The following is a 22946-nucleotide window of genomic DNA, read 5'->3' on the forward strand; positions in this document are numbered from 1 at the left end:
TCAAATATATATACATATATATTCTTTTTCTGATTCTTTCCCATTAGAGTTATTAAAAATACTAAATATAGCTCCTCATGCTATACAGTAGGTCTTTACTGTTTATCTATTTTATATAGTAGTGTATGTATGTTAATCCCAAACTCCTAATTTATTCTTTCTCTATCTGTTTCCCCTTTGGTAACCAGAAGTTTGTTTTCTATGTCTGTGAGTCTATTTCTATTTTGTTCATGGGTTCATCTGTATCATTTTTTTAAGTTTCTGCATATAAGTGATGTTATATATTCATCTTTCTCTATCTGACTTACTTCACTTAGTGTGATAATCTCTAGGTCTATCTATGTTGCCACAAACGGCTTTAATTCATTCTTTTTATGGCTGAGTAATATTCTATCACTTCATGGCAAATAGATGGGGAAACAGTGGAAAAAGTGGCTGACTTTATTTTCCTGGGCTCCAAAATCATTGCAGCCATGAAATTAAAAGACGCTTACTCCTTGGAAGGAAAGTTACGACCAACCTAGATAGCATATTCAAAAGCAGAGACATTACTTTGCCAACAAAGGTCCATCTAGTCAAGGCTATGGTTTTTCCAGCGGTCATGTATGGATGTGAGAGTTGGACTATAAAGAAAGCTGAGCGCTGAAGAATTGATGCTTTTGAACTGTGGTGTTGGAGAAGACTCTTGAGAGTACCTTGGACTGCGAGGAGATCCAACCAGTCAATCTTAAAGGAAATCAGTCCTGAATATTCATTGGAAGGACTGATGCTGAAGCTGAAACTCCAATACTTTGGCCACCTGATGAGAAGAGCTGACTCACTGGAAAAGACCCTGATGCTGGGAAAGATTGAGGGCAAGAGGGGAAGGGGACGACAGAGGATGAGATGGCTGGATGGCATCACTGACTCAATGGACATGAGTTTGAGTAATCTCTGGGAGTTGGTGACGGGCAGGGAAGCTGGCATGCTGCAATTCATGGGGTCGCAGAGTCGGACACGACTGAGCGACTGAACTGAACTGAACTGAATATTCTGTTGTATATATGCACCATATCTTCTATATCCTCTCATCTGTTGATAGATATTTAGGCTGCTTCCAAGTCTTGGCTATTGTAAATAGTGCTGCAATGGACATTTGGTTCATGTATCTTTTCAAACTATGGTTTTCTCCAGATATATGCCCAGGAGTAGGATTGCCGATCATACAGTGGTTTCGTTTTTAATTTATAAAGTAACTTCCATACCTTCTCCATTGGCTATACCAATTTATATTACCATCAACAGTGTAGAAGTGTTCTGTTTTCCCCACACCTTTTCTAGCATTTACTATCTGTAGACTTTTTGATGATGGCCATTTTGACTTGTTCATTGTAATTTTGATTTGCACTTCTCTAATAAATAGCAGTGCTGAACTTCTTTTCATATGCTTTTTGGCCATCTGTATGTTTTCTTTGGAGAAACATCTATTTAGGTCTTCTGCTCATTTTTTGATATGATTGTTTATTTGTTTTTTATATTGAGCTGCATGAGCTATCCGTATATTTTGGAAATTAAGCCTTTGTCAGTAGCATCATTTGCAAATATTTTCTGTCAGTTTGTAGGCTCTATTCCTGTTTCGTAAAATCTATATTTTAAAACACAGAGTACTTGACAAAGCACCTTAAACTTAAAGGTTCTCAATACATTCCTTCACATATAACATAGTAATTGATCGCTGTGTGTGAAGTCCTGGCTGTGTGTGTGTTAGTTGCTCAGTCGTGCCCGACTCTTTGCGACCCCATGGACTGCAATTCACCAGGTTCCTCTGTCCATGATATTTTTCAGGCAAGGATACTGGAGTGGGTTGCCTTTTCCTTCTCCAGGAGATCTTCCCAACCCAGGGATCGAACCCGGGTCTCCTGCACTGCAGGCAGATTCTTTACTGACTGAGCTACAAGAGAAGTCCACACAGGTATAATTCTTACCTAGTTCCCTCTCTCAAGGAACCTGATTAAGAGCATGAAAAGTAACAGCCTACCAGAAGTGGGGGTGGGACATGAATATTTGTCTATGATGGATGGAGATTCAGGAGGACAGAAGAGACATTCAATGACCTACTTCAGGATATATAATTTTTAATTAATTAATTTTAATCGGAGGCTAATTGCTTTGCAATATCATAGTGGTTTTTGCCATTCATTGACATGACTCAGCCATGGGTGTACACGCATCCCCCATCCTGAACCCCCCTCACTCCTCCCTCTCCATCCCATCCCTCAGGGTCATCCCAGTGCACCGGCCCTGAGCACCCTGTTTCATGCATCAAACCTGGACTGGTGATCTGTTTCATATACGGTAATATACATGTTTCAGTGCTATTCTCTCAAATCATTCCACCCTCACCTTCTCCAACAGAGTGCAAAAGTCTGTTCTTTACTGCTGTGTTTCTTTTGCTGTCTCACATATAGGGCCATTGTTACCATCTTTCTATATTCCATATATATGCATTAATATACTGTATTGGTGTTTTTCTTTCTGACTTACTTCACTCTGTATAATAAGCTCCAGTTTCATCACCTCACTAGAACTGATGTAAATGCATTCTTTTTAATAGCTGAGTAATCCTGCCTCTTGAGAAACCTATATGCAAGTCAGAAAGCAACAGTTAGAACTGGACATGGAACAACAGACTGGTTCCAAACCGGGAAAGGAGTATGTCAAGGCTATATACTGTCACCCTGCTTATTTAACTTCTATGCAGAGTACATCATGAGAAATGCTGGGCTGGAAGAAGCACAAGCTGGAATCAAGATTGCTGGGAGAAATATCAATAACCTCAGATATGCAGATGACACCACCCTTATGGCAGAAAGTGAAGCAGAACTAAAGAGCCTCTTGTTGAAAGTGAAAGAAGAGAGTGAAAAAGTTAGCTTAAAGCTCAACATTCAGAAAACTAAGACCATGGTATCTGGTCCCATCACTTCATGGGAAATAGATGGAGAAACAGTGGAAACAGTGTCAGACTTTATTTTGGGAGACTCCAAAATCACTGCAGATGGTGACTGCAGCCATGAAATTAAAAGACACTTATTCCTCGGAAGGAAAGTTATGACCAATCTAGATAGCATATTGAAAAGCAGAGACATTACTTTGCCATCAAAGGTCCGTCTAGTCAAGGCTATGGTTTTTCCAGTGGTCATGTATGGATGTGAGAGTTGGACTGTGAAGAAAGCTGAGCACCGAACAATTGATGCTTTTGAACTGTGTCGTTGGAGAGGACACTTGAGAGTCCCTTGGATTGCAAGGAGATCCAACCAGTCCATTCTAAAGGAGATCAGTCCTGGGTGTTCAATGGAAGGACTGATGCTGAAGCTGAAACTCCAGGACTTTGGCCACCTCATGAGAAGAGTTGACTCATTGGAAAGACCCTGTTGCTGGGAGGGATTGGAGACAGGAGGAGAAAGGGACAACAGAGGATGAGATGGCTGGATGGCATCACTGACTTGATGGATGTGAGTTTGAGTGAACTCCGGGACTTAGTGATGGACAGGGAGGCCTGGCGTGCTGCGATTCGTGGGGTCGCAAAGAGTCGGACATGACTGAGCGACTGAACTGAACTGAACTGAATATTCCATTATACGTGCCACAACTTTCTCATCCACTCATCTGCCGATGGACATCTAGGCTGCTTCCATGTCCTAGCTCTTGTAAACAGTGCTGCAGTGAACATTGGGGCACATGTGTCTGTTTCAATGCTGGTTTCATTTTGATGAAGCAAAGCTAGACTCACTTTCAAGTTCGTCTGACCACCAGCCTGGGATGTGGTTTTTGGTGGGACCCACAGTTTCTTAGAAGAGTGACACTTTGGAGCTAGAGGAAAGAGCATGCCTGGTTTCCCAAGCCTCCATCAGCCTCCTGCTACTCTAGGGGTTAGTGTGGTCCTTCAGACAAAATATTCATTTCTTCTTGGGCCTCTATTCTGTATTCCATATTCATTTGTTTTCAATAAACAGTTTCACATTCCTTATTACCCCCTCCTAAAGCTTACATATAAATTTTTCTGTCTTGCCTTTCTTGCCACATTTACATAAAAGCCACACTGAAAAATTTATAGCAGGAATGGAGATCTGGGGGAAACAAAATGCTCCAAGAACAAATGCTGCCTTAACCCTTAACTCCAGAGCAGTGCCAGCCTCATGAGCAGGCTATCACGTGGGGAGGAGACCCAGCAGAAGGTCTCCATTTCATCTATGAAATGCTGACAATAATGGCATCACCCTGGGGAGTCTCATGACTTCATCCACCATATCCTTGCATTTTATTATGTTTTTGCTAATACTGCAGTAGCCAGCTATGGCCCTTGAATCCTGGCCTACATTTGACCTCTGCAGCAACATCTCAAAATTTGTCTCTTATTAAAGAAAGCATTCACCAGATTCTTTAGAATAAAAGTGAATTTAATTGGTAAACTTTGAAGCAGACATGGAAATTCTATAAAAGTTGGTTGTCTGGAAATGCTGAAAGGGTAGAGGGCAGTTTGAACAAAACATGCCTTCGTGAAAAGTCTGAATAACAATGTTTTATAAAGATTATTTTTGACCACTTTAAAATATAGTACATATAAAAGAAAAGACAAAAATCATCCATCCTTTCCTCCACTGAGCATTTAATAAGCATCTGCTAGGTGTAAGTCCCTTAGGATATGAAGAATTTAACACCTTCCTTGCCCCAAGGAGTAGGCAGCCTAGTGTTCTTCAATAGAAAATTGGTACTAATAAGCCAAATAGGTTAAGCTAGTAAAAATAGGTTTTAATTTTATAATATAGCATAAACATGAAAATACTCAAGCATATGAGAATTAATTTCTGAATGCCTGGAAGTAAAAGGAATCTTTAATTGGAGACGTGTTCAGCGGGTAAAGGTTTCTAATTTTAGGTTGAATTCCCTTTGTGAGTAACTCAGAACATTCAGAGACAGGCCTGCGTCAAGCCTTTGTACTCACTCTGATCACATGTGTGTCGCCTACCACGATGGATTTGTCACCAGATCCACATGATGAAAACTGGACTCAGTTAGGCTTTGCTGGCAGTCCTGACATTGGTCCCGTCCAGGCCTTGAGGAGGGACACAGGCGCCTCTGTCATCTCGTTGCTTCAACCATTTCTTTCTTTGGGCAAATGGATGTGAAGATTGTGAAAACCCTGCATGGAATATGGAATAATGGCTTTTAACTCCTTGACTAAAAATGATGACAGCTAACATTTGGAAAAAAATAATTACCAATGTTTAGGGTTTTCTAGCCCAGTTGCCCTCTTTGTCTCTTTTCACCCAACCCCCAAACCTCTGACTCTGGATGCTTCTATGTAATCTAAGCTCACGAGAGAGCAAGAGTGTTGTTCTTACTAGGGATATGCTATGCGGATAGGGTGGGGTGGGTTTGAATGCTGTCTGAGCTTTTCCAGCATTAAATACATTCTGATTCTATCTAGAGGCTGAGGTTGGGTTAGTAATACTGGAATGAATTAATACAAAAAAGCATTATAGTCAGTCCCCAGTCATTTATACTTCAAAATAAAAATGTTATGACTTTGTTAGGAAGTGGCACAAAATTTCTGACTTTTCCAATCCTGACTGCTTCAATACCTTAAAAAAAAAAAAAAAAAAAAAACCAAATAGCAAATTCTTCCTGATCTTCATGTCCCCTCCAATCTAGCTTATTGTTTCCTGGTACTGCTGGTAACTTGAGCACAGATGTATTCTGCCTGTCTAGTGGTAAAGATGTGTAGTAAGAGGACCCATAGCTGTCCGTGGTTTCTGTGTGTCTGGAATACTTGAGCTGCTTCCTTGACCTCTTTCCCACCGTAACCCCATCAGCTGGGTTGACCTCCAGACCTCTTGTTTCCTGTCTTCAGATTCAACTCTCCTTTCCAGTTTGCTGCCAAGTTGCAGCTCCATTACTTGATGGCAAAGTCCATGGTGGTAGACACCAATTCTTCTAATTATACTTCACGAGATTCTGTTTCTACAACATCATTTTGAATTTTTTACTGTAGAAGCTTTAAACCAGTTGAGCACCGTTGTAGGATGGTATGGTATGGGAGAAACCGAGAACTTCGGGGTTTGACAGACCTGGGCTCGAATGCTGCCTCTAGCTTCAGCACTGTGATCTTCAGGAATGCATTAGTTTTCTACGGCTGCTGTAACAAGTTACTACAACCTTAGTGGCTTGAAAGAAACCTGTTCTCTCACAGTTCCGTAATCCAAAATTTACAATCAAAGTGTTGGCAGAGCTCTGGTTCCTACAGAGGCTCTGGCTGCCCAGCAGTCCTTGGCTTGTGGCCACATCACTCCAGTCTCTAGCTCTGTGCTCATGTTCTCTTTTCCCTTCTCTGGGTGTCTTCTCTGTGTAACTATTTTACAAGGATTCATGTGATTGAAAACAAGGCCCCCTGGGGTGACCTAGGACAAGCTCCTCCTCTCAAGATTCTTAGCTTAAACTCATCATTTCCCATGTAAGAAATTCACTCTTTTGCCATAGAAGGAAATGTTAACTGATCCAGGAATTTAGGACATAGGTCTGTCTGTCTGGGAGCCACCACCTAATTCACTTAAGCAAGTTATAGCACCTCACTTTCCATAGACATAGGAGTAAGAGGAACTAACTCACAGACTGGAAGAAATAATTAAAATAAAAGGGTTCAGTAAATGGTAACTGAATTAGTAGTGAATTATTATTAATTAATATAATTCACAATTATTAATGAATCAACAACAACAGTTATCTCCAAGAGCCCACACTTATTTCTGGAATATAAACTGTATTAGTCCCCAATTGTCCCATGTCCTAATCCAGTTATGTTTCAAAATCTTCTGCCTGCAAGCCCTGTCTCACTCAGTCCTAGGCTAGCTATTTAGAAGCTGTGCCCAAGATAACAAGAAGCAGCTCTAGGTTTATTTTCCTAGTTTCTTGGAATGGATTTAGTTTGCTGGTTATTCTATTAATAGTAGCAATTGCAAGATACCTTTTATCTAACTAACCCATTCTTGTCTGTGCCTTTTGGCCTTGGTCACTCTCTTAGCCTTCAGTGTCTGCAGTGGGTTATGACCAGAGCTGGTCTCTGCCAGTCTCTTTCCTGAGACACGAAACTACTTCTCTGTGGCCTCCACCTGCCTTGCAGAGATAAGCACTTAGCCTCTTTCCCAGACCTTTTTGAGTGCTCTCTCTCCATCTTTTCCAGTAGTCATGTATGGATGTGAGAGCTGGACTATAAATAAAGCTGAGCACTGAAGAATTGATGCTACTGAACTGTGGTGCTGGAGAAGACTCTTGAGAGTCCTTTGGACTGCAAGGGGATCCAACCAGTCCATCCTAAAGGAAATCAGTCCTGAATATTCATTGAAAGGACTGATGCTGAAGCTGAAACTCCAATACTTTGGCCACCTGATACGAAGAACTGACTTATTGGAAAAGACCCCGATGCTGGGAAAGATTGAAGGTGGGAGGAGAAGGGGACAACAGAGGATGAGATGGTTGGATGGCATCACCGACTCAAAGGACATGAATCTGAGCAAGCTCTGGGAGTTGGTGATGGACGGGGAAGCCTGGTGTGCTACAGTCCATGGGGTCACAAAGAGTCGGACATGATTGAGCAACTGCCAAACTGAACTCTCTGCATCTGAGTCATTCCCTGACTCACCTGTCCATTCCAGTTCTCTACACCAGCTGCTTTCCTCCCACTGCACCTGAGTCACTTCGTCCTTCACCCACCTCCCATCCTCTGCAGCCACGGCAAATTCTCCCTTGGCAGCCCCATCCTCTTTTATCACTATCCTTTCCTTTGCACAATCTTATTTTACTGGGATGCACTGTCTGCCTTGTCTATCTTGTTACTATTAGTCCTTGAAAATTAGGAACTCTTTCCCATAGGGCTAGATGTGTCTCCCCTATGCCTCCACCTTGGCTTTGATATTGTACCATGCTTATTGTTATTATTATTTAGCAAGCTTATCTTCCCTAAGAAGCAGTGAGCTTCTCGAGGTTGAGATAACATCTTTTCATATTGGCTGCTAGCTCAGTGACTCAAGATATTAAGTACTCAAAGAAGGACTATTGAATGGCACTTCTGTCAAGAACTATTGTCCCCCTGATGTCTGGATGCTGAAATCTTTGAATTAGACCCTCTTCAACAGACAACGGGCCCTGATTGTCCTTTAGAGCTCTAATTCAAGTTGTTTCAGATCTCCAAGACACTCTTAAAGACCTCCTCTGCCATCATAGCCAATTTTTGTTCTTAGACCCATTTTGGGCCAATCCAAACAGGTTCGCATGTCTATTCTTCTTGTTGGAGGCTCTTAGGATATGCCAAAGTAGGTCTGTGATGCATTTGACAAACCAAGACCTTTAGGAAATGAAATTCACCAGTCTAGCTAAGCACACTCAGCCAGGAATGAGTGTGCATTCTCATGCATTCCCTTCTAGATTCAGAAATGAATCTTATTTTTACTGTTTTTACTAAAAATAGCACAGCACTTCACCATTTACAAAAGCACTTTCCATATATTATGTCAGTTGAGCCCCACATTAACCCTGGTAATTAAGTCTTTTTCTCTTTTTCTCTTCTTCGTCCTCCTCCTACTCTGGCTCTCTCTTTTCCAAAAAAGGACCATGGTGGAAGGTCATGGTATCACAACTAAATGGACTTAGGTTGGGTTTCACCTCTGTTAGTTGCTAGCTGACTGTATTTGGGAAAATCAGTTCATCTCTCTGAGGTTCAGGATTCCTAAGCAGCAGAATATTTTAACCATACTGATTTGAAACTGCCATTTGACTTCATCGTTTAAATTTAAGAGATAGTTTAATCTTGCAGTAAATTTGAAATGGAAAAAAAAATAGTGCTAATGAAAATGGGAAAAATTATGAATGATCAAATTGTGCAATATAGGACACCGAGCAAAGAATTAAATTGGCTTAATGGAGTTTGCTAAGAAAATACTTCCTCCACAGACATTTATTGAAGTTAGCATAATTGTGATTAAAATGTTTGTGTTTAAAATGTACTTGGGGGACAAATGGGGTCCAGATGGTGAGCACAAATAGCCGGGTCCCTGATGATCACTATAATAATTGTAATAACTCTTATTGAGCATTATTTCAAGAGCTTTGCATGCCATATCATGTAATCACCATGAATGTCCAGGAGGTGGGGAGGTTGCTTGGCTCCATGTAATGACAGGGAAACCAGGCCTGGTGCGTGCTGTGTAGCATTTACACACATCCCCATGATCCCCACCACACACCATCATCATTTCAGCACCTCCAAGCTGATGCCTCATAGTTTCCCAATACCATCAGGATACAATCTGAACTCTTTGCCAGGGCCTGCATGTCCCTACCGCATCTGTTTCCTAGCTTCTTTCCCATCTTTCTTCCCTTCTCCATGCTCATCCGTATTTGTTTGTCTCAGCTCTTACAAAATAAGCACACTCCTGCCCTGCCCCTTTTGGTCCTACTTATGAAATATTCATTCCCACATAAGTTCATGGTTCCCTCCACCCTCCACTCATTCGTTAAGTTCCACTCTCAGGAAGGATTAGTCCCCTCAATCCTGTCTTAAGCAAACACCCCACCTTGTTTTTCTCTGCTTCTTCTGCTGTTTCCCACTTTGTGGGTCATATGTGAAACTTTTATCACTATATCACCCATCAGACGATAATTGCAATGAAGGCAGTGATTATATCATCCACTGTTTTATTTCTCGGGCAGTGTCTAGGACAGGGTCTGCCATCCAGTAAGTGCTCAATAAATATTATTTGAATAAATGATGAGGTAAAATGATGTGAGTTCTTTACACACAAACATGTTTCTGAGGGCTTGCTCTTTGGTAGCTACTTCAGCGGTTTGTCCAGGAGCCTGACCGCCCAGCTTTACTGCGTCAGTGGCCCTGCCTAGGCGTTCTGCTCACCTTTAAGAGGATTTTCATCCAAGCCTTGTACTCTCGCCAGCCAGCCTTCCTCCCTTCTTGTCTTTAGCTCCAACCTCCCACTCTGAGAATGACACAGCTGACTGTGTACTGAGAAAATTGTCACTCCCGTGGAAGTCCTTTTCTGGGTGGGGCCGTGGAGTTTTATTTGCTGAATGGACTTTCATGTTTGGATTATGGGAATAATTTCTGGGGTCTGCAGAACATGTAAACAGCTTATACCTCTGGAAGGAAGACTGAGGACGCAGCAGATAGAGGCCAGCTTTCCAACAGGCATGTCTGTGGCATCAGTCCAGGCACTGGATGTTTGCTGCATCAGAGACTGCCCATCTCATTCTTACTGACAGATGTTGCATGCCTCATAGTATGTAGTACGTTCAGTCTCCCAGGCAGAAATTGATCACAATTGAATGACCAGGAAGTTGGATTTACATTGCTTGCAAAAACAGCCACCTTTTCTCTTCAGATTAAAAGAGAGAGAGGGAAGGAATAGGACATGCCAATGTTCAGGGAGAGGGATGAAGGTGAATGAGAAGAAAAAAGTCCAATATTGATTAGAATAAAAAATATTGAAAATAGACAAAGATCCTTTATTCTTCTGAGGAAGGTAAGAAATCAGAATTTTTTTTTTTTTAATGGCAGCCTTAAATTGAAGGAAAAGAGGCATGGTGGAATTAAAAAATAGCCTAGCAACCCTTACTTTGGGTTCTGAAATATTTATTGGTGTAAGTGAAATCATAAAGGAAGGAATAGAGAAGAAGAAAAAAATCAACAATGATCCCCTAAATCAACAACAGAAATGCACCCCAGGCCCTGAATGGAGTTCTGGCTTTTAAGTTCATTGTGTCAATATCATCTTTAAATAGATTCCTTCTTATCTGACCCAGAAGCTGTATTTTAAAAGTGAACTGGTCTCAGATTAATTGTCTCCACTTCCATTGGGATAACGTTAGTCTCTCAAGTACTTACCAATATTTTTGTATCACTAACCAACCACTGGGTGGGGCAAAGTGCAGAAATAATGGAAATCAAAGGAAATGGAGGAAACATCTAAGACAGTCTTGGGAAGCAAAGGCAGATAAGAAGGAATGACACTGGAATCAACCGATGGGTGTCAAGAAAGAAGGCAGTTAGAGACAAGGATGAAGATCAGGGAAAGAACCTACAAGGGATAACAAGGCTGCAGGAATAAAGGACTTTATTTCTATTCCTTTAGGTGTAGGTGGATGATCTACAATCCTGTAAATCTGCATTACCTTAGATCCTTTGACATTAAAAAAAATGATGAAATACATTTAATCAGATTTTTTGTGCAGAGCTTCTTTGAGAAGTTTTCAGGATATCATAGATATTTTCTATGTATAAGGTAGTTTGTTTTGAAAAGCTGATCCAACAGGGGACCCTTATCACTATATAAAAATATATTACTTACGTTTTATGTCTCTCTCTTTTTAAATTAAGATATGAGCGTAAATGGGGACAGCTTCCGTATATTTCAGTGACTTAACATATAAAAAAAATTCTTTGATGTATTATTTTGAACACTGATCTGTCTGACTCTGTTTTTCGGTTTGTTGTGTTTTACTATTTCACGCTGCCTAACAAATATCTAATATCTGCACTCAGGGTCATTTTTGTTGAGAAATGAGATCTGGGGCATTCAATGGCTCTCAGAGTATAACCCTTGTGTATCTCCATAACGGTTTTATAAGGTTTTTATACATGTTAACATGCCAGCCAAACAGGAAAAGCAAAACAAAACATAATTGAACTTGTGCTCTGCGTGGTTGTGAGTCTGTAGCAGGAAGAGAAATGCACTGTCTACCCTGCAGCTTGTGTAAAACAGGCCAACACTGTTTCTGTCCCTGTGATGGGAAAGAAGCCAATGAGCCTTATTTTGGTCAAGTCTCTTTCATCCCAGGGAATGGCTACTTGGACCACAGGTAGAATCTGATCTAATGGCCTCCAATACTTAGAGTAGTCCAAGGCTTCTAGCATTGCTTGGCAAACAGAGAGGTGCTGGGTCAATCAGATTCTCTTCCTCCAGAATGCAAATTGAGAAATACTGTGGGACCCAGCAGAGTTGGGGGTACAGTGGTCAGGTGGAAGCTGAAAGTACCAGAAAACAGAAATAATAAGTATGAAGAAGCAAAGAGGCAGTTTCCTGTAAAGAGGTGCATTTAAAAAAAATGAGCAAGTCAGTAGGAGGAGAATATAACAAATGCACAGAAGAAAAAGGGATCACAAGAAAGTGGTCAGGGAGCCCTGGAGGAAGAACCAGCAAGTCCAAGAACTGCATTATCTTAAGGTATTTTGAGTGAATTTATTTTTTCCATACCCCCACCCCCCGCCAAAAAAAAAGAAGCTAAGCCTAAATAATACAAAGGTGATTGGGGCAGAAGTTATATAAGTTGTTACCTCTTGTAAAGTGGCAAATAAAGGCCCCAAATTTCAAACATGCTTTGAGCTAGAGCAACAGTGGTCTCCAGAGCAATGGATCTCACTGTGGTTCCCTGATTCTTGATTGGTTTGGAGTTGTAGCTGTCAAGGAAAGCCATACCATGCAGTCAGGAAAGTAGAAATCAGTCTAGGTATTTCTAACAGATAACATTTTATTCAGGGACTTTGTTACAAAATTGTAAGTATCAAAGAAGCAAAGAGGGTGAAGAAGTGATGACTTAATCTTGCACTGAAGAAACAGGATAGACAATGGTGTTATTTAGAGCTCTGACATGCAGGTTGCTGAAGCTGCTCTGGCACCACTTCGCAGGACCCCTAAAGCATGGACATCACCCTAAGTTGTATTAACTTAAGAATCTGTTTGTAGAATTTGCTCTCCATGACATGCCTTTCAATAGAATAATCATCCTGATGCTGATAACCTAATTCAAACAAGGCACCGAAAGTCCTTGTGCCAAGATCTTCTCTAAGAATAAAAGTGTTCTGATAATTTTGTGACTGCTGCTGCTAAGTCACTTCAGTCATGTCCAACTCTCTGCGACCCCATAGACGGCAGCCCACCAGGATCCCCCGTCCCTGGGATTCTCCAGGCAAGAACACTGGAGTGGGTTGCCATTTCCTTCTCCAATGCATGAAAGTAAAAAGTGAAAGTGAAGTCGCTCAGTCGTGTCTGACCCTTAGCGAACCCATGGATTGCAGCCTACCAGGCTCCTCTGTCCATGGGATTTCCCAGGCAAGAGTACTGGAGTGCGGTGCCATTGCCTTCTCCAATTTTGTGACTGATGGCTTGTATTAAATTCCTTCTTTTAAACAGAAGCTGGCTTATGTTTTCTTGACTGAATATTGACTTATACACCCTCAATTTGATTATGGTTCAGCAGAGAGTCACCATGGGAGATTCACTGCCCTGGGAGAAAGTCTTTCCAGTAGCAAAAAAAGTAAACATTAAGTTTTAACATCAACAATTGTGAGTCTATAGATTATTAACTTAACTGGGGAAGGTATTTCTTTTGTAAATAAGGCCTTCATTGGAAGACTCTTACTTTTTTTGGTAATGAATACATTTTCTTCCCTAAGCTATATGCTACTAAATATGAGATAACAAAGCAGATAAACAAATTAGATTGCTCTTAAATTATCCATAGCCTTTACCCAGGATGCACTGAAGGACAGACGCAAGTACACTGACTAACGTGATGTGATGAGCATTGAACCAGTGGTTGCTTCCCATCACCACTTCTGTTAGAATTCTGTTATTTTCACCTAGGAACCCATCCACCACCTCCATCCACAGCCCCATCCACACCCCTGCACTCGGCAATGCTTCTGCTGGAGACACTGACGGAAACAAGTAAATAATGTATTCTGCCTTCCTTTGGCCTCCCAATCTTCTCCGATTCCTTATTCTGGCAGAATCCAATAATAACTATTTGGGAAAGAAGTCTAGGAAACATAGTCTACAGGCTTACTTTCCATTATTTACAAAGGAACTCAATGGTGTGTGAAAATGGAGCATAGAGCCGGCAGATGAATAATCAACTCAAGAGACAAAATAAAAAAATATTCCTTATAAACACTGACATTTGTGAATATTTAGCTTTTTTTTTTTTTCATTATAGCAATCTACAACATAATGTTGATTGCTTATCTCCTACTTAAAACTCCCTGTGTTTGTTATTCAGTCACATATGGGATCTGGGCAAAAGGCCATGCCCATCTCTGGGGTGGTATCTGATGAGTCTAAGCTTGGCTTTCAGATCAGTTTTATCAGCAATAAGTTTATGGATAGGTATGTCAACCACTTCTAGTCAATAATACTATATGAAAAATTTGCTGGAGAAATATTTTCCTAGTTCTTTGAGAGAGATGAGAAGCTAGACTCTTTTTCATCAGACATGTCCAAAAAAGCAAATAGCCATGCGTGCTACTCTCCAAGTATGACAGGGATCAGAATTAAAGTTGGTAGTGTAGGTGGACAAACAGATCTGCAAAGAACCAAGGGCGTGTGTGCTAAGTCACTTCAGTCATGTTGGACTCTTTGTGACCCCATGAACTGTAGCCAGTCAGGCTCTTCTATCCATGGGATTCTCCAGGTAAGAGTACTGGAGTGGGTTGCCATGCCCTCCTCCAAGGGATCTTCCCAACCCAGGGATTGAAACGTATCTCCTATGTCTCCTGCATTGCAGGCCCATTCTTTATCACTGAGCCACTGGGGTAGCCCGCAAAGAACCGGGGTCCTTTATGAAATCACTAGGGCACTACGCCAATCAATCCTGATGTCCCACACCACCCCTATATTACTTATTATATAAGTTAGTATATTTCCTTTTTGTTTAAACTGGTTTGAGTTGTTAAATTTTTTGTTACGTGCAGCTAAAATCCCCATAATAGCTATAAATATATTCCAAATTATCTCTATAATAATTCATTTTTTCCCTTTCCATTAGAACTTCCTAATGGGAAGTAAAGGGATAGAGTTGTATAGGTAGGACATTAGAGATTGCATGTAACACTGTTCTGTGCGGTGCTTAGTTGCTCAGTCCTGTCTGACTCTTTGAGACCCCATGGGACTGTAGCTTGCCAGGCTCCTCCCTCCATGGGGATTCTCCAGGCAAGAATACTGGAGTGGGTTGCCATGACCTCCTCCTCGGGGTCTTCCCAATATAGGGATCAAACCAAGGTCTCCTGCACTGAGGCAGACCCTTTACCATCTGAGCCACGAGGGAAGTCCAAGAATACTGGAGTGGGTAGCCTGTCCCTTCTCTAGGGGATCTTCCTGACCCAGGAGTCAAACCAGGGTCTTCTGCATTGTAGGTGGATTCTTTACCAGTTGAACTACCAAGGAAGCTCATATGTAACACTAACCAAACCTATATGACTGTGATCCTTTATGTCTACTGGTTAAACACAGTAACCAGTAGACTATGGTTTTTAACTAGTGGTTTATTATTAGGACATTTACAGAGGATGCAAAATCTTACTCAGCTGACAGACTGTTTAGCCAAGAGATGGACAAATTTGTGGCATAGCTCTCCTTGAGCTTCTTTGTGATACAGGAGATAGGTTCTTCCCTGTGGCTCTAGAGATTGAAACTAGGGAAAACTTGGTAAGGAGGCAAATTACAGTGGGCATCAGAAAATTATCATTGTAGATTAAGGGCTGCTCAGAAATGGTTGTGGCTTCTTATAGACTAGAAAGTGAATCCGTTCTCATTGGAGAGAATTAAGTAGAGATTGAATGTCACTCTGGGAGTGTTAATAAAGGAGAGTCATGTTGTGAGAGGGGTTAAAGACGATGATGTGTGAGTTCTTTCTAGTTCTAAAGTTGTTTCTAGTTCTAAGATTGAATGATTTAACTGCAACTGTAGTTACCATCAGAGAAGGCAATGGCAACCCACTCCAGTACTCTTGCCTGGAAACTCTCATGGGCAGAGGAGCCTGGGAGGCTGCAGTCCACGGGGTCACCAAGAGTTGGACACAACTGAGTGACTTCACTTTCACTTTTCACTTTCATGCACTGGAAAAGGAAATGGCAACCCACTCCAATGTTCTTGCCTGGAGAATCCCAGGAACGCGGAGCCTGGTGGGCTGCTGTCTACCACAGAGCCAATGAAAGGACAATGCACACTGTCAGTCTCCCTAAAGAGGAACTACCAACAGACAGCTCACTTTCTTCATGATTTCAAGTTTAGACAATGCTGTATACTTCAGAGGGGCTCCCCAGGTTGTGCCAGTAGTAAAGAACCCGCATGTCAATGCAGGGGGTGATAGAGACTGGGGTTCGATCCCTGGAGGAGGGCATGGCAACCCACTCTAGTATTCTTACCTGGAGAAAATTTTTTGTCTTGGGGAGAAAGTTGAACTCATTGAGTAAGATAAGATTTTTTTTTTTTTTTTTTTAGATTTTCATGGGCTTCTGTTACACTCAGTGTCCCGCATCTATTCCAGGAATGAGGGCAAGTTGGCAGAAACCACACCACAAACAGAGAATATACACAAAGCCCAGGCAGACTGATGCCCACACCCCATGAGGTATGCTTGGAAGTCAGCATAAGGGCAACAATTAAAATATCACAAGATGAGCTATAGACCCCAGTAGGTAGAACTCCTTTGTCTAATGACCTTTTTCTTAGTGCGATAACAAATACAATAGGCTGGCCTCATAAATCATACCTCCAGAAAACATCCATAGGGCAGACTTTGACACTGTTTGCATATTCAAATGTCACCCCGTTCATAAGAGGAAAGAAAAAACACTTTTTTTCCTCTCAAAAATGTCAGCGTGGCTGGATTAGAAAAGATAATTCGGAAGTACTTCTAAACAATAATTACCTCTGGCACCTATCTGCAGTGTACTTAATGAATGGGAAGAGGAATTTTTTTAATTTTAAAAAATTATGATTATTACAGTAATTAATCAGCTGCTCAGTGACAGCTTCCTTGAGGGGGAAAAAGTGCCTCAAAGGCCATCTTGCTTCTGTAGGGCACCTTGTTGATTTCACATCACATATGCAAAACACATTTTATTATTATTAGCAACAAAAATGCTTGCGGAAGTAGAATTAGCCTCAATTTCCTAAATAGGAAACTAACGTTTTATAAGTGAGAGGAAAAAAAAAAATCCTAATCCCAAATGCTAGTTGGAAAAAAAATGTTTCAGACTTGCTCAGCTGTGATTGTTAAACCAATCTCATACTCTTAATTACATGCAAAAGGTTCCCTGTTCTAATTATGGACCATGGGGAGATTGCCCATCTCCCCAAACCAATAACGCCTCATGTTAGCTTCAGCTCTTTTGTGTTTAATATCCTACTGCTTGATTTCAGCTTCCCTAGATGATCTGTAAATTTGGCTTTTTCCAGTTCATTTTTCACAGTGCTGCTCAGAGCAGGGGCTAGGAGACCTCACTTTCCCCGGTGATTCTTTTATATAACATTTCTTGCTACTTAAGTACAAAATCCTCTAACCTAAGCTATCTACATCAGAGGTAAATTCTTTCCTGAAATTCTTTCCTCTTCCATGCTCCTAATTCTTCTTTCAGTGCTCACAGCCCTCCAGTTAGGACATCAAATGCCCCTGGAGTGATGTGGACATGGTATTCTTGTAGGAACTTCCTGTAACAGACGTGGAGGTGGGGGTAGGTCAAAAGGTCTACCAGCCCAAGTTCCTTCTCATCTTTGACTTCATGAACATTCCAGTGACCAACCACAGGAGAACGCAGCATGAGCTGGCTGGCAGTTAGAAGCAGAGACTGATTGTACAGGAGATGCATTGGAGAACGTCCTGTCGACACGCCTCATTTTTCAGATGAAGAAGTTTAGATCTGGAAAGGGAAAGAAAGACTTGCTTGTATCACTTGGTTAATAACCAAGCCAGCACGTCTACAGACACCATGCCTAGTGCTTGGGAAAGGTTATCTAGACTCTAGACTCATCTCAGTTCCACAACCAGCTCCTCCAATAGAGAGAAGGTAGACTAAGGTGAGCTAGGAGTTCATAGTGCTGGCCCTGGATCCTGCTCTCATCTCTTCTGTTCAACATTCTTAGACTTCATGGGTCTTAGTTCCTTTACCCATGAAAAAGGCTCACTAGTCAATGGTATTTTAAAGCAAAAAAACAAAGTGGGAGAGGGGATAAATGTGAAATGATATTGTTGAGTAAAAAATTGAAAAGTATTATTTTCTATAGGTCTTGCAAATATACCAGATCAGATTACCTCGAATATTTTAGAGGATGAAAAAGTGAAAGTGACAGTGTTAGTCACTTAGTTATGTTCGACTCATGTTCTATAGCAACCCCATGGTCTGTAAAAAGACAGACTCCTCTATCCATGGAATTCTGCAGGCAGGAATACTGGAGTGGATTGCCATTTCCTTCTCCAGGGGATCTTCCTGACACAGGGAACAAACCCAGGTCTCCGGCATTGCAGGCAGATTCTTTACCATATAAACCACCAGGGAAGACCATTTTAGAGGATCCACAGGGTACATCTCACCAAAAATTTTTCATTAAAAAGTACTTTGAAAATCTTAAAATAATGAAGATATCTTGTGGTTTGTGTATGTATATCACAAAGAAAGGCAATGCCAAAGAATGCTCAAACTACTGCACAATTGCACTCCTCTTACACACTAGTAAAGTAATGCTCAAAATTCTCCAAGCCAGGCTGCTGCAATACGTAAACTGTGAACTTCCAGATGTTCAAGCTGGTTTTAGAAAAGGCAGAGAAACCAGAGAACAAATTGCCAACATCCACTGAATCATCAAAAAAGCAAGAGAGTTCCAGAAAAACATCTATTTCTGCTTTATTGACTATGCCAAAGCCTTCGACTGTGTGGATCACAATAAACTGTGGAAAATTCTGAAAGAGATGGGAATACCAGACCACCTGACCTGCCTCTTGAGAAACCTATATGCAGGTCAGGAAGCAACAGTTAGAACCGGACATGGAACAATAGACTTGTTCCAAATAGGAAAAGGACTATGTCAAGGCTGTATATTGTCACCCTGCTTATTTAACTTCTATGCAGAGTACATCATGAGAAACGCTGGACTGGAAGAAGCACAAGCTGGAATCAAGATTGCCGGGAGAAATATCAATAACCTCAGATATGCAGATGACACCACCCTTATGGCTGAAAGTGAAGAGGAAATAAAAAGCCTCTTGATGAAAGTGAAAGAGGAGAGGGAAAAAGTTGGCTTAAAGCTCAACATTCAGAAAACGAAGATCATGGCATCCGGTCCCATCACTTCATGGGAAATAGATGGGGAAACAGTGGAAACAGTGTCAGACTTTATTTTGGGGGGCTCCAAAATCACTGCAGATGGTGATTGCAGCTATGAAATTAAAAGATGCTTACTCCTTGGAAGAAAAGTTATGACCAACCTAGATAGCATATTGAAAAGCAGAGTCATCACTTTGCCAACAAAGGTCCGTCTAGTCAAGGCTATGGTTTTTCCAGTGGTCACGTATGGATGTGAGAGTTGGACTGTGAAGAAGGCTGAGCACCGAAGAATTGATGCTTTTGAACTGTGGTGTTGGAGAAGACTCTTGAGAGTCCCTTGGACTGCAAGGAGATCTAACCAGTCCATCCTAAAGGAGATCAGTCCTGGGTGTTCTTTGGAAGGACTGATGCTAAAGCTGAAGCTCCAGTACTTTGGCCACCTCATGCGAAGAGTTGACTCATTGGAAAAGATCCTGATGCTGGGAGGGATTGGGGGCAGAAGGAGAAGAGGACAACAGAGAATGAGATGGCTGGATGGCATCACGGACTCAATGGACATGAGTTTGAATGATCTCTGGGAGTTGGTGATGGACAGGGAGGCCTGGCGTGCTGCGATTCATGGGGTTGCAAAGAGTCAGACAGGACTAAGTGACTGAACTGAAGTGAACTGATGTACTTTCTAAGAAGGTGGTCAGGGGTTATAGTGTTTTGCATTTTATATGTAGCTGATATTTACTATATTACCCATAGTAGGTGCTCAATTCAATACAATTTTGTGAAATGACTGACTGATCCTTTTCCTGCTTGCTCTCCTGTTTTGTTTGGTTTAGTCACTAGGGTGTGTCTGACTCTTGGGACCCCATGGACTGGAGCCTGCTAAGCTCCTCTGTCTATGGGATTCTCCAGGCAAGAATACGGGAATGGGTTGCCATTTCCTTCTCCAGCAGACCTTCTGGACCCAGGAATCAAACCCAGGTCTTCTGCATTGCAGTCAGATTCTTTACCAACTGAGCTACGAGGGAAGCCTTTCCTACCCATTCCTCTAGCTCAAGATTCACCCAATAATTTCAGCCTTCAGGAATTTCTCCCTTCTTTGAATTAATGTTTACTGTATCTAAAGTTAATGTTTTGCAACCTAGAGCCAGGCTCTTGTTTATAGAAAATGCTCTGTTGCAATCTACTTCTCTCATGTGAGTTTATCTTCGCTTTTTGATAAAGCTATGAGTTCCCTAAGGACAGGGGCTGTGTATTTTAATTCTCTTATAGAACCCACAGCAGTTAGCACAGAGCTAATTTTTCAAGCAGGCAATCAACCACACTGAAATTCATGGAATGTTGCTGACACTATGCTCTTCTGTAGAACATGTGCTTATATACATATATGGAATCTACTGGCTATAATATGTGTTAAACATTTGTTTTGCCAACTCTTAGGTAGATAGGAGGTGGCTAACTGCTAAGGGATTTCTGTTCTTCCAGGAGACAAAATCTCTGAATCATAGGTATAACCACACACTAAACAGAGCCAAGAAATCTATCTGAGCTGAAATTAAAGGCTAGTTAGCAAATGAGAAATGGGTAGAAGTTAGCCAATGAATGAACCATCTGCTTAGAGACCGAGATAATTCTAGTTTATTTCTAGACAAGATAGGAGAAGGATTCCAAGAACTAAATATAGACTACTTTATCCTTGGATGGTTAAGAGTGTTTAGTGTGACAATTTAGCTTGGATTGGGAATAGAGGCAGGAATTAAGTCAATAAATATGCAATGAGTGACTAAAATTCCAGAGATAACAAAAGAAAAGATTGAGAAGTTTGACTACATAAAAAAATTTTTTTTTAAATTTGGCATCAAAAAATACTGTAAAGAAACTGACAGCTTGGCAAAAACATTCACAAAATATAACACAGACATAGAGATAATATCTCATAAATAAGGAACTTTTAGATATATATATGATGTGTGTGTACATATATATAAAAGAACTCTGAGATGCTATTCCTCACCTGATAGGCTAGCAAAAATTAAAAAAAAAAATATGACAACATATTCTGCCAGCAAAGCTGCAGGAAAACAAGTACCCTCATTTCCTCAGGAGGAAAAAATGTCAGTATGTGAAGAAAGCTGAGTGCCGAAGAATTGATTCTTTTGAACTGTGGTGTTGGAGGAGACTCTTGAGAGTCCCTTGGACTGCAAGGAGATCCAACCAGTCCATCCTAAAGGAGATCAGTCCTGGGGGTTCATTGGAAGGACTGATGCTGAAGCTGAAACTTCAGTACTTTGGCCACCTCATGTGAAGAGTTGACTCATTGGAAAACACCCTGATGCTGGGAGGGATTGAGGGCAGGAGGAGAAGGGGACGACAGAGGATGAGATGGTTGGATGGTATCACCGACTTTATGGACATGAGTTTGAGTGAACTCTGGGAGTTGGTGATGGACAAGGAGGCCTGGCGTGCTGTGATTTATGGGGTTGCAAAGAGTTGGACATGACTGAGCGACTGAACTGAACTGAACTGAACAAAGCTACATATACACTTGCCCTTTGGTCCACATTCCCACAGCCAGGAATGTATCTCCAACAATAGTGAAATACACATACACAAGCCTATTCACTGTAGCATTGTTTACAACTACAAAATACTGAAAACCACCCAAGTATACATTCATAGAATAGTGGTGGTATAAACTAGACTAAAACCACACAACAAAGAGATGCACAGCCATAAACATGAGAAGAATGAGGACGATTATCAATGAAGTAATATGGAGTAATTTCCAAGACGTGCTGGTAAGTGAAAAAGTAAAGTGCAGAAATGTATGTATAGTATGTTTGTTTTCTGTATGAAAAAAAAAAAAAAGAATAAAAGAAAATGCCCAGGTACTCACTCATTTGTACAAAAGAAATAAAGGAAGGATAAATCACAAATTAAGGAAACTGGTTACCCACTGGAGTGAATAAGCAATGAGAAATGGGTGAAAAGAAGGGGAGCTCAAAAGAAGCGGAACCAGATAGTAGGGGTGAGAAAGGAGGTTGCTTATCTGAGTTCAATTTCTGGCTCTTGAAATCATACTGATGTTTCACATATTCTTCAAACTCCAACCAAATAAACAAACCAAACAGGATAGGAATAAGGGACCTAAAATGAAATTCAAAAAGTAACAAATGAACCTAACTCTCTATAAACTCTGTAGTGAGTGGATAGCATAACCACACTAGAGAGACAGGAAAAGAACTAACTTTGGTTTACAGTATCTTGACTGGATACTAGAAGAATGCAGGCAAAAATAACTACTCAAATGCTGAATTTCCCCGGGTAATTTGTTCCTTACAGGGATTTGGGTTGACAGCTCGAAAATAACTTTTGTGCATACCAGGACAATCAAGTATAGTATAAATGAGAATCAGCTTTCTTGTTACTGGATAAGTTAGAAATAAAGAAAAGGAGAAGGCTAAAATAAACCCTGTGGAGGTGAATTGAAGTCAGTTATCAGTAGAAACGCATGATTTGTATGTTATATACATATATATGTATTTCAGGTATATACACATGCATCTACATATATAAACAAATAATATATATATAGCCCTTGAATCATGTATGTTTAAACAATATGGGTCCATTTATACGTGGATATTTTTCAATAATAATTACAGTACTACATGGTTGGTGGTTGGTTTGAATCTGCAGGTGTTGAGGGCTGACCATAAGTTGTATGCATATTAGTAGCCACTTTGTTCAAGGGTCAACTGTAAATAAATATGTGTACCAATCTACATATATAAACACACACATAAAGATA

The sequence above is a fragment of the Capricornis sumatraensis genome, chromosome 14 (assembly GCF_032405125.1).
Source record: "Capricornis sumatraensis isolate serow.1 chromosome 14, serow.2, whole genome shotgun sequence".
Taxonomy (NCBI): domain Eukaryota; kingdom Metazoa; phylum Chordata; class Mammalia; order Artiodactyla; family Bovidae; genus Capricornis; species Capricornis sumatraensis.